Source organism: Notothenia coriiceps, unplaced genomic scaffold, assembly GCF_000735185.1.
Source record: "Notothenia coriiceps isolate Sejong01 unplaced genomic scaffold, NC01 NC01_scaffold00024668, whole genome shotgun sequence".
Classification (NCBI taxonomy): Eukaryota; Metazoa; Chordata; class Actinopteri; order Perciformes; family Nototheniidae; genus Notothenia; species Notothenia coriiceps.
Window position 1 is genome coordinate 4,378,625 of NW_011357369.1, and position 11,463 is coordinate 4,390,087.

At 38.3% G+C, this 11,463-nt stretch overlaps 1 long non-coding RNA gene across 1 annotated transcript in view; it reads right to left on the reverse strand.

Moving 5' to 3' along the window:
* Positions 1-940: 940 nt before the first annotated feature.
* LOC104955632 (uncharacterized) overlaps positions 941-11,463 on the reverse strand; it is a 59,676-nt gene continuing 49,153 nt past the window's right edge. Inside the window, exon 3 of the long non-coding RNA XR_799472.1 lies at positions 941-1,028. This is a non-coding gene — a long non-coding RNA (uncharacterized lncRNA). The remainder of the gene's footprint in view (positions 1,029-11,463) is intronic.

Below are 11,463 nucleotides of genomic sequence, written 5' to 3' on the forward strand. Positions count from 1 at the left end.
TCTGGTGACCTTACCTTACCGACGCATGTCACATCTCTACTCCAAATTATGTTTAAACCTCACCAAAGATTAAAAAGGTCTCGACATATATATGTATATGTCGTTACTATAAATAAAGTTTCGGCGTAACGGGACGTCGAATAAACGTGTTCGTTGAATACATGAAGGTATTAAAAACAACTGAACTGCTGAAACAATTTCATAACATTCATCTGCTACTTAGTAATTATTTATCTATTATCTAATATATCATTCCAATAACTTGTATATAGACTCGTATTGCACTATTCCACTTTTTTTAAAACTATTTTTCTTTTTTGTATTACTTTTAATATAATATATTTTAATATTGTTTTAATATTGTCTGCTTATCTGTATTATTGTGTTGAATTGTTTGAGAAGCCTCTGAACTAAGATTTTCAACGACATAATTACTCTGTAGTTATGTTAGTTTGACAGTAAATAACCTTGAACCATGAACCTTGAACCTTGAACCTTGAACCATTTATGCAACCAACCGTTCACAACTTGTTCTTCCAAGAGGGTCGGTCCTAACGATTTGCTCTTTTTAGTTGTGTGTGGTTGATTTGGTTGCCTTATTTCGGAATGTCAAATAAATCTAAAATAAATGTCAATGACAAAGGAGAGAAACATCAAGTAGGACAACAGAGAAGGAATCATTTCCCATTGGCATTCGTGAAATTACAACATAGAAAACACAGTATACTCCAAAGTGAGAAGGTTAGAAGGTGGCAGTATAACAAGACAGACTAATTCATGTATAAACACAATTAAACACTTATTGTTAAAACAAGCAAAGCGTAAAAGTATATTCAGTGGAAACACTCCGGTTTCCAGTCTATCTGAATAACATCAAATAAATCAAAGAGCCTAAGAAAAAAACATCATCTTTTTTTAACCTTGCCTTGTTGTCTTTGATGATACAGCCATGTTGTTTCTCCAGCCAGCCTTGCCCAACACGGCGTCCCTCAGCGCGCCGCTCCAATCCCTGACTTGTCAGCAGACACCTAGGAAAACACAAGTGGAGCCTCGCGTAAGTGCTCCATCAGGCGCACTGTATCCAAACAATTCAGCTCTAATCTGCAGAGCATGTTCTATCAATCAGGCTGTCATGTGCTGATAGTGAGTGTCAGACAACACAAGAGGCTGAAGATGAACAAAGCACTTCTGACCCACTTCCAGTCAAAACACATTTATTGAGAAGGTGCTTTTGAAAAAAAAAATGAAGGTGATGAAAGACATCAGTACAGATTCAAACCAACACTTTTTACATTTTCAAGATATGAGGCCAAATGTTGTGATGTGTGTGTGATGTTGTGTAAATGTCTGTGTGGGCCTTCAAGGTCTGCTCCTTTGTTTTCTTTGTAACCTAGGAGACATTAAGGCTGTTTGAAATTAAGTATGACTTTTCTTCTTCGTCAACAAGGCCTATTAGATCATAGCTGCATATAATAGTGTTAAGGTGTTATGTTAAGAGAGACATGTTGAAATTCATTTAAAACCTCCATCATTATCATCTGAAGGAAGGGATTATGGTTTCAAAGAATAAATACAGCCCACCTGGGAGCTGGAGACCGTGGCGCCAGATTTTATATGATGTGTTCAACTTTGTGGCAATACAGATTCCTCAGATTATTTTCAATAAAATGAAAGAATAGACTGGGAAACATCTCTGAATTAAGTGCCTTCAAAATGGATAACACCAATTAAGACATCTGTCTTCAAACTGTTTTTAACCTCAATTTGGCTCGATAATCCTCAAAATCAGCATCAAACAAATTTAAGAAAGTAAAGGAGTCCCTAACCTGTCTCAAAATCTGAATTGTCTAGGGGACAATATCTGACAGAAATCTGGGGTTCCAATTTTTTCTACCTCTCTTAAACCCCAAAGAAAGGTGTCGTCACACTAGGGCTGCTCAATTAATCGTATTTTAATCGCAATTACGATGATGGCTTGCAACGATTATGAAAACAACGTGATCAAAATAAAACGATTATTTTTTTATTATTATTATTACTTTTTTTAATTTGTTTTTCAGTTGAATTATACTTAAAGTTCAGGGTAATCAACTGTTAAAAACATACTGTTCACATTTTCTCCAATAAATTGATGTTTTCAAAGTAAATGGATAGTCGTTTCTAATAATCGTGATATCAATTATTGACCCAAATAATTATGATTCTTGCCATAATCGAGCAGCCCTACGTCACACTCTGATTGGCCAATAGGGGAATGGCACCAAGCTGCTCCAAATGTCTAATTATAAGCCAGTCTCCACACCCTGTGCAACAGGTGATCTCAATAACCTCCAATCAACTCAGGGGAATTGTGACATTCAGCAAGATACATTGGGAAAAGGGAAATAAGAACAAATACTGAAGAATGAAAATGTAAACCTATACAAACAGTATACAAGGCAGTGAAACACAACAGAGAAGTGAAAGAAAAGGATATTTAATGTAATTCCACATCAAGGTTAAGGTTTACAATTTGTAGTGTCTTTCTGGAGTGACACAAGTTGTACACAGCCAAACTAGAAAATGCATATTATGCTGGAATTAATAGGCAAAAACATTTGAATGTACTCAATTTGAATGGAGTGTTAAACTTGTTGCAAATTGAAATAACTCAATTTAACGCAATTCTTTTTTTTCCATTAATATTTCTATTTACATGCTATGGAGCACATTTTTTTTAATAATGACCAAGGACCCCCTTGCCCCTACATTACATTTTGCTGCGAGAGTTTACCCTTCTGTTTTCAATGTCAAACCGTTTTGTTGCTTAAAGAGATGCGTGTTTGTGNTTCCACATCAAGGTTAAGGTTTACAATTTGTAGTGTCTTTCTGGAGTGACACAAGTTGTACACAGCCAAACTAGAAAATGCATATTATGCTGGAATTAATCGGCAAAAACATTTGAATTTACTCAATTTGAATGGAGTATTAAACTTGTTGCAAATTGAAATAACTTTTTTTCCATTAATATTTCTATTTACATGCTATGGAGCACATACTTTTTTTTATAATGACCAAGGACCCCTTTGCCCCTACATTACATTTTGCTGCGAGAGTTTACCCTTCTGTTTTCAATGTCAAACCGTTTTGTTGCTTAAAGAGATGCGTGTTTGTGGTTAGGTATATAGACTATTTTCTTTAGATTTTGGCAGAAACGACTCATACAAATCACACGGCTGGCTAAATTCACCCTAAAGATGGCTAAATAGGAATTGTGTAGGAATAGTTTGGTAAATCAGTTTTGAAGTATTGCCTATTTGGTTTCAGAACATTGCATATCATGTAAGCAAGTGCAGTGAAAAACACAAATATATCACACACAGTTGCATCACTTGTTAGTTGCCAAATTGTCGGTAAGACACACTAATCTACTGAAAATAAAATGAAAGTTCTCCAGGGGATTTCCGTCAAATCCAATGAAAGGGATTCATTAATTCAAAATAATTGATCCCCTTTATGTTGTGATCCAGCAGTTGAGTGAATGGGGTTTGCTGATCGGTGTGCTGTGATCCTGGGGGGGAACGGAGCTTTGCGGGTCAGGAGTGAAAGGGACAGTTGTCTCATTGTGTTTGTAACTGTTGGACAGACAAATCCCCAAACACTGAGAGGTCGCAGATGCAGCTAGTTGAGGAACGCTCCCTCTTCATCCCTGGATTAACCCCCACATACAAATCAGAGGTTATCTGCTGCGAGTAAAGAGCAGGATGATGATACGAGATACACACACACACACACACACACACACACACACACACACACACACACACACACACACACACACACACACACACACACACACACACACACACACACACACACACACACACACACACACACACACACACACACACACACACACACACACACACACACACACACACACACACACACACACACACACACACACATTCCTCCAAGCAACCACACTCCCACACACAGCCACTTAATTCCCGGGCTACAGTGTGTGATCACACCACCTCCATCAGCGTCAGCTCAGAGTGCCGTGACGTCACTGATAAGTCTGATTGATCTGAACCCTGCAGAGGATAAACATCTGTAACCTGGGTTAGAAACACAAGGTTTGCAGTAATGCCATTTTGCAGGCAGTTCAACCCTTCTCACACTACAGAGTATGGTGGGAGCAAAAAGGAACAGATGAGAGAAATGGTCCCTTTGGACGAGAATGATCCTTTCAAAGTGCAGGACAGTCATTGGTCTGTGGATGCTTAAATGAACGTATTCCAAACATATTGATTTTTACATTGCATTGACATTAAATTGACACAAGGCAATCAAAGGTCAACAAATTAAAGTCCAACTATTATCAAATCAGCTGATGAAAAACCTAACCCTACAGTAAATATCCAAGTTATGCAAGTGTAACCGGTGTCGATTAGCGGTGTCTGCGTTGTGTTTTGTTTCGTTGATGGATGAGACCCGAGCCAGCAGTTAAGCTGATCACCGTTTATTCTCTGACTGACACTGATACAACAAATCAGTCTTAAATTGGTTTTCCCCCACACTGCCTCTTCTCACGTGAAAAACATTCACAAAAAGTGAAGAGAAGTCCCCACAAAAATATCTTCTGAGTACAGTGACTGAATTTTGGAGGTTCCGCCCACTGATTTCAGACCTAGTCAGGTATTGAACGTTTAATAAATGAAGAATACAGAATTATTAAATACAAAACACAGAATTTGTGTGATTATACTAAATGATTTACAAATAAATATTTAACACTAAAGACCACTGCATATTTACAACTGTTACACAAGAATTGTAATTCTCATACCAAATTATAGTGATCATTAAAAGTTGAATATATTCTTTCAATGCATAACAGTATGCAAATATGAAAAGATTGATCCGCCAGCTCCTCTGAAAAACAATATTTAAAGGAGGAAACAGAAGGGCGAGAGATACAACGAATATTATGTGCATGGTAATTGTGTTTTTGAGATGAAAAATGGGGATACAAATCTAATCCTATATGCATACCATTGGCTGGATGTCTTGGCATACAAAGTAAGTGACATCAGAGATACTCCAATCCTATCATCTAACCCTAACCCTCTCTGTAGTTTGACCTATATATCTTACTTACTTTCCCTGAAGCTTTAAACTCATACTGGTCCTCTTCTGTTCTCTAATCAAACTACTGTTCAAGGTATATCAAAAAGCTTTGACACTGGAGAAAGTTGTTGTAATGAGTCATAGTACTGGGATCAAATGGGTCACTTTGGAAAAGACTTATTGGTTAGTGTGTTGCGCTTATTTCAGTTTTATAAATCTAATAGAAATCAAATGTTTTTAAACAACCAGCTAACAAGTTGATGATGATACAGTAAGCCTCAGTCCGGAAAAGGGTACATATTTGGGGTTAGGCTTTAAGACTTGTTTTACGCTCAATTATTATTTGTTTGATAATCAGGGTTAGTCCCTCTGGATTTTAGCCTTTGCAGACCTTTTACATGCACAAACACCTATAACACACTACAGGAAAGAGAAGACCCCAAAAAGCATAATAGGGCCCCTTTAACTATCCATAGCCGATTAATTCTAAGATTGAATTTTTGTGAATATCTGGACTACAAATACTTACTAAGGCCGTCTACAGTATACCAATCTGAATGTATATGCTGTCCCGTTGCCTACATTACACTGCGTCAAATGCTGGCATTACCTTCCAAAAGAATAGACCTATACTCTGCTATGTCACATGAAAATGTGAGACTAAGAATGGTGTGACACAAGTTGTTGTTGTTTTTACTTATTTTCCTCTTCATTGGATGTTATTACCCACAATGTGTTCCCCTATTCCTCTAACCATGCTTGTGCAGAAGCCATTACATGTACTGTGATGGAGGCTCTTATAACTTGAAACCTCTGTATCCTCAATCAGTCACATTCTCACCAGACGGAGACTGCAGAGACCTCCAGCTGTACGGTAACTACTATGTATGCTGAGGACAGCCGCTACCTGAACCCCTTAGGCATCACACTGAAGTGATGTAAGGGCTAATTGTCAGAGCTGTAGTGATTCAGGTTCTACACCACATTGTGTCTTTGTGTCAGAATCTGACACCGAGTTGGATATGTCTTTAATTTTAGTAGTTTGAGAAGAACTCTCTTTCTATCTCCCCCCAATTACAATTCTCTGCTATTCTGTTCCCCTGACAGCCATCCGATTATATATTTTTTAAAACCTTTTTCGGCAAACTCATCTCTTGCCTTGTCTTCTCTGAAGTGCATTAAGCCTAAGAGTTTTGCACGGCTGCAGAGGCGCTTGGTTAATCAAAAATAAGCCTTCACATGCCAACGCTGACCCGGAGCTCTATGAATAGAAACACCTATATCCTAAGTGATGCCGCTGATTGTTGGCAAGGAAATTGAGGGCGAATGCTCGTTTGCAGGAATTCCCCAAACTCTCCCGCTACCTCGTTTCTCCCAGTGAGAATAAAATGAATTAGAGCCTGTTTTCATCCCTGCTTTCTTTCTTTAATTCAGAAACCAATTACTTCAGATTTTCCACTTCAGGAGAGAAAAAAATGGAACAAGAGACAGTCAGAGACGCAAGAAAAGGCACAAAGACAATCGTTCTTGGACTTAGATTCATATATGGAGATGCCAGTGAGAAAAAAAACGTGTCTCTGTTCCCTCGCTTCATGTACTCTGCACCCTGGATGGCAAAATTGCATGATGAAATATCTACCAGCAAAAGATTGTACCCACAATGCAGCAATAAGTGTATCCAAAATAAATTAATTCCTGATTGAAATCGCATACTTATTGTGCCTCCATTAAAAATGCATATGTTATCCTACTGTTTAACTAAATAGCTTGTGCTGCTGTTCTTTATACGCCCATTGAGAATATGATCACCAGTTCTTCTTTGATTTCACTATAATGGGGTTGCTTACACTCATCGCAGCTGCTGTGTTTTTATGATTCTGTATCTGCAGAATAGGCACAAAAAAACCCACTGTTACATTATGTATGAAGGCAGGAGAGGATAGACATCTAACATTACTCCGAGATGAAATATCCTCTCAGGCGTCCGCCCCTCTCTGACCCTGTGATCTACAGTAGGAAACCCCAAACTCTCATCTCTTCTCTGTTCTCATCCATCCCCCTTTCTCCCTGCCTCCTCTCCACAGCTGGAGACGAGCAGAGAAACGTTTCTCTGCTGCTGCTGCTTTGGTTCACATTTGCCTAAGAGCACTTGACGAGGAAATTACACAAGTACAAGGAAACTGCAGTTCTCTTAAGCCGCTCAGGTGCTCAAAAAAGCATATTGGATTCATACTTAGAATTTAAAACCTGAGGGGTTTCTTTGGAGGAGCTCAACTCGATTTATTTCTCTTCGATAGCAGAAAAAATATGTGATGGTGTGTTACTTGACAACTTACTTGTAATACCATTCTGGCTACATATCATACAGTATCTCTCTATAAAGATATTAAGCATTGTGGCATGTATACTTAAGATTTTAAATAAATCAAAGCTTGGTTTTTATAATTATAATGGTTATAGACACAGAGTGGATACAAATCGAGAAAAAAAATGTGTCAATGCAGTTCATTATATTTTCCTGTATTTTGTGTCCAATCAACATGGGAAGAAACTACAAATCAATGTTAATGTCTTCTAGTACAAGAGGTTAAGAAGCTACTCCAACATTTTATTTTAGAAAGAATACATTTGAGACTAAATAAGTTCTCCGTAGAGGTAATGCGATTAATTTAATAGATGGATGGATATACAGATAGTCGATTGATGGTGTACTATGTGTCATTGTTTCTCTCGTTCTTCCTATTTTCATCAATAGGATGTACAGCTGAGTGCTGTGGAGGAGGCCCTTCAGTGCCAGTCTGATATTAGGACTCGTTCCCAGAAACTGAGACCTAATGTACAGCTGGCAGCGAGGCGGGGTTGTTCTGCAGATAATTGGATATTGTTCTTTGTCAGTGATTGTGGGGGAAATGGAGAGAGGCGGCGCAGCAGTATCACAGTTGCAGCCTGTCCCTCAACTAAATTACTTCATCTAGTAACTTTGTGTAAGGGGGGCAAAATGAGGTTTAGGGAATTGAGGAAAGTTTCCCCACTCTTGTCAGCTGTGGTCAGAGGATCAAGCACACAAAGGGGCATACTTTAAGTCTGTAAATGCATCCAGAAGACTACAGTCAACAATCTCCGACTATTTCAGAGGCTAGTTTACACTTTAAACACAGCACAGCTGAGGCTTATTGGAATGACATTAGTTTTGCAGGTATTTGGTCACAAACCAAAGTATTGGACACATTTAACTTTTACAAAAGGAGAAGTCAGAGGTTGACCAATTTTTTTTAAATGTAACCAAAGGGAACGTGAAAGTCTGAACCAACATTTGTCCCAATTCATTTGGTAGTTGTTTATTCTGGAGAAGTGTAAAGTTTGATGTGCTGGTGGTGTTTTAGGGAAAGTCAGGGGATCGTCAAAGTCACAAACATAATTTGAGCACCAAGTATATATTTAAGAAGATGTATGAAAAAAACATCTAGCTTTTTAAGATTTCATTGTGTACCAAGTTGGTAGCCCAACAAATACCACACGGACGCCTGGTCAAGCCCTACTGCAGCTTTTCAATGGCCACCAGTGGATAAATAGGACTTCTCACAGTGAGACTGCAAGTATCGGTATTAGATTACTCTGGGACCAAACTAAAGACCTGCTAATGCTTAATCTGTATACCCAAGTTAAGAACATCTATTTATTTATTGTCTTTGAGTGACAACAACTGATAAAAGGACATTCCAGACGACTTTATCCAGACCTTTTGCCAGCCTCCAAGATGAGGGGGTTTATTCTGCTTCAGTAAATCAGGACTAGGACTAAAGATAGGAGGGTGCAAGGTCAGTGATCCCCTGCCCCTGGACCTTTGGGCATTCCTAAAGCCTGATGCTCTTTGCTACATTAAGATGAAGGCTGAACTCAGTTAAGCCCAGTGTTCAAGGTAAACCCTTCTGTAGAAGAAGAGGATAAGGCCAGTTAGGCAGGGGACCAGGCCGTTAGAGAGGAGAAATGTTTAATGAACAGCTGAGGAATTACAAACTCTGACACGAGAGAATATTGAGAATCTGAAGCTAAATAAAGCTTCTGACTATTACTGCAATTTTTGGGGGGATTCCTATACAAATTCATACTATAGTTAATGATGCAACAGCAGTCTTAGCGAACAAATACATTTCTGTGAAAACTTTACTTGATGCAGAATATCAAATTTGTATCTGCCAACAGTAAGTTGAGTAAATGAAAGTGGGTCAGGTCATTTTGGAATGAGAATATTTCAGAGGCATATGGATGGAAGAGCCAGGAGAGTTTACTGTGAATCTTATATATGTGAATTTGAAATATGGAACTAATAGGATCATTTCGTAACCTTTATTTATAAGGGAAAGGGCTGCTGAGCAAGGTTTTTCTCCGATAAGCTTTTATATTTGCGTGTCAATGAAAATGGTTTCAAATCCAGTCCAGGACCAGCACATCCTCATGTCAGCCTCTTACTGGGAATTGTAAAGAATTTCATTTTTTTATAGGCTCAAATATTTCCACATTGGCATCATTAATCCTGGAAGTATGTCCACCCTAGCAGTAAATATGGCAGCAAATCCACAAACTGTGTGATTATCATTATACATTCCCACTAGTTAACATTTGAATGCTTCCAAGTCGAATCAACAAAACATAATTCATGTCGTCCACGCCTTCATATATCATGCAAGTCTGTAACCACCGTCATCTTTTAGGGCTTTCTGGTAAACAACTTTGAAATTAATATAGGAAAAGAGTTAGACAAGGTTAAGTTTAAAACTTCCCAAAGCCAAACGCTAGACAATTTTGAGGGACAATTTTGTTTAATCCAATTTAAGTGTTATGAACAAAAGTCTGTCTGACAAAATGTACACCCTGTGGGACAAACAATTCATGACAAGACATCACTACTGCACTTCAAGTACAGCTCAAATTGCAACCTTAAGATATTACAGATAATTTTTCGTCCAAAAACAGACATGAAGTAAGAGTATTCTTAACGATGAATGCTTGAGTTCTCACACCATTGTTGAATTACAAAAATTAGACACTCTAATTAAGTTAAGATAAGCATTCCTTCATGTTACTTGGCAAAAATACAACCTCCCCTTGGGATGTGGTCCGTGTTTTTCATCAGAATGTTGTGTTGGACATCCAAGTGTCAGCTCCAGGAATGCTGAAGCCACAGACCCACAAACAATGCTGAGACGATAAATAAATGGAATAGCTCTGAAACCTCGAGCAGCCCAGAGGTCCATTTGGGTGATTTTATCCCTGCAGTCGAAGGCCTGGGGAAGTTAATTGAAGCAATATAAATGTGTTGGACTACCACAAACTGACCTGGAATGCGATGTAATTGTAGTTTACAGTTGGCACTTCATGCAGCCATGCAATGATGTGCGAGTCAGAAAGATTATTGGCAGACCAGGAGTGGAGTTCCAATTTCAGAGAAACTAGACAACTGTAATTTTCTCCCAATAACTCAAACTATATCCAAATGAAATATGTTTTCAAAAATGATTTGTATTATAAACTCAACAAACATTTCTGATAATCCAGTTGCGGGACCACGTCCTAGAGATGGATATTTGCAACACAACTTGTGAAATAAAGGTTTTAAGTTGGTGCTTCTCACTGCAAACGATGGTTCAACGGAGTCACAGACCAACGCTTTGGCAGGGGCAGTTGTTGTCTTCATACAGATGCATAGAGAAAATGTCAGCATCTGTATGAGATGCAACGGTCTTTCCACTTACTCCTTTCCTGAAGTGTGTTATATAGACAACAGAGCCGGCCATAAGCAATCAGAGCAGGGAAATAGATCTCTGGTTTCAGACAGAATAAGAACTAAGCCTTTATTAATTAAAGAAAGGCTCATGATCAACATCTTTCAGAGAGAAAGGAAAGGATAAAAAAGATATGAACACACACACACACACACACACACACACACACACCAGTGGCGAGCCGTCAGAGCCCTCTAGGCCCTCTCAAAGGCCCTAAGATATTCTAAAAAATAATATTTGAAAACATTTAAAAAAACATTTATTTTTAAATATTATTTATTTTTAATATTCTTGATTTAATTGTATTTAAAATAACATTTCCAAAGAAATAAATCCTTCGAATCTGCCTGTTCAGTTTCTGTTGGAATGTGAATCGTAAAACAAAAAAAACAGTATTTCAGGGCTTTTATTTTCGGGTGGGTAAATCTCCCTTCTATACTACACCAGTTAACATGACAGTAAACTGTAATGAGAAGCAACTCAATGACATCGCCCGGGACGACACTTTAAGTATCGTCCTGGTGGTTAGTCGAGGATAGAAGTGTCACTTCGAGCGTCTCTGCTCAAG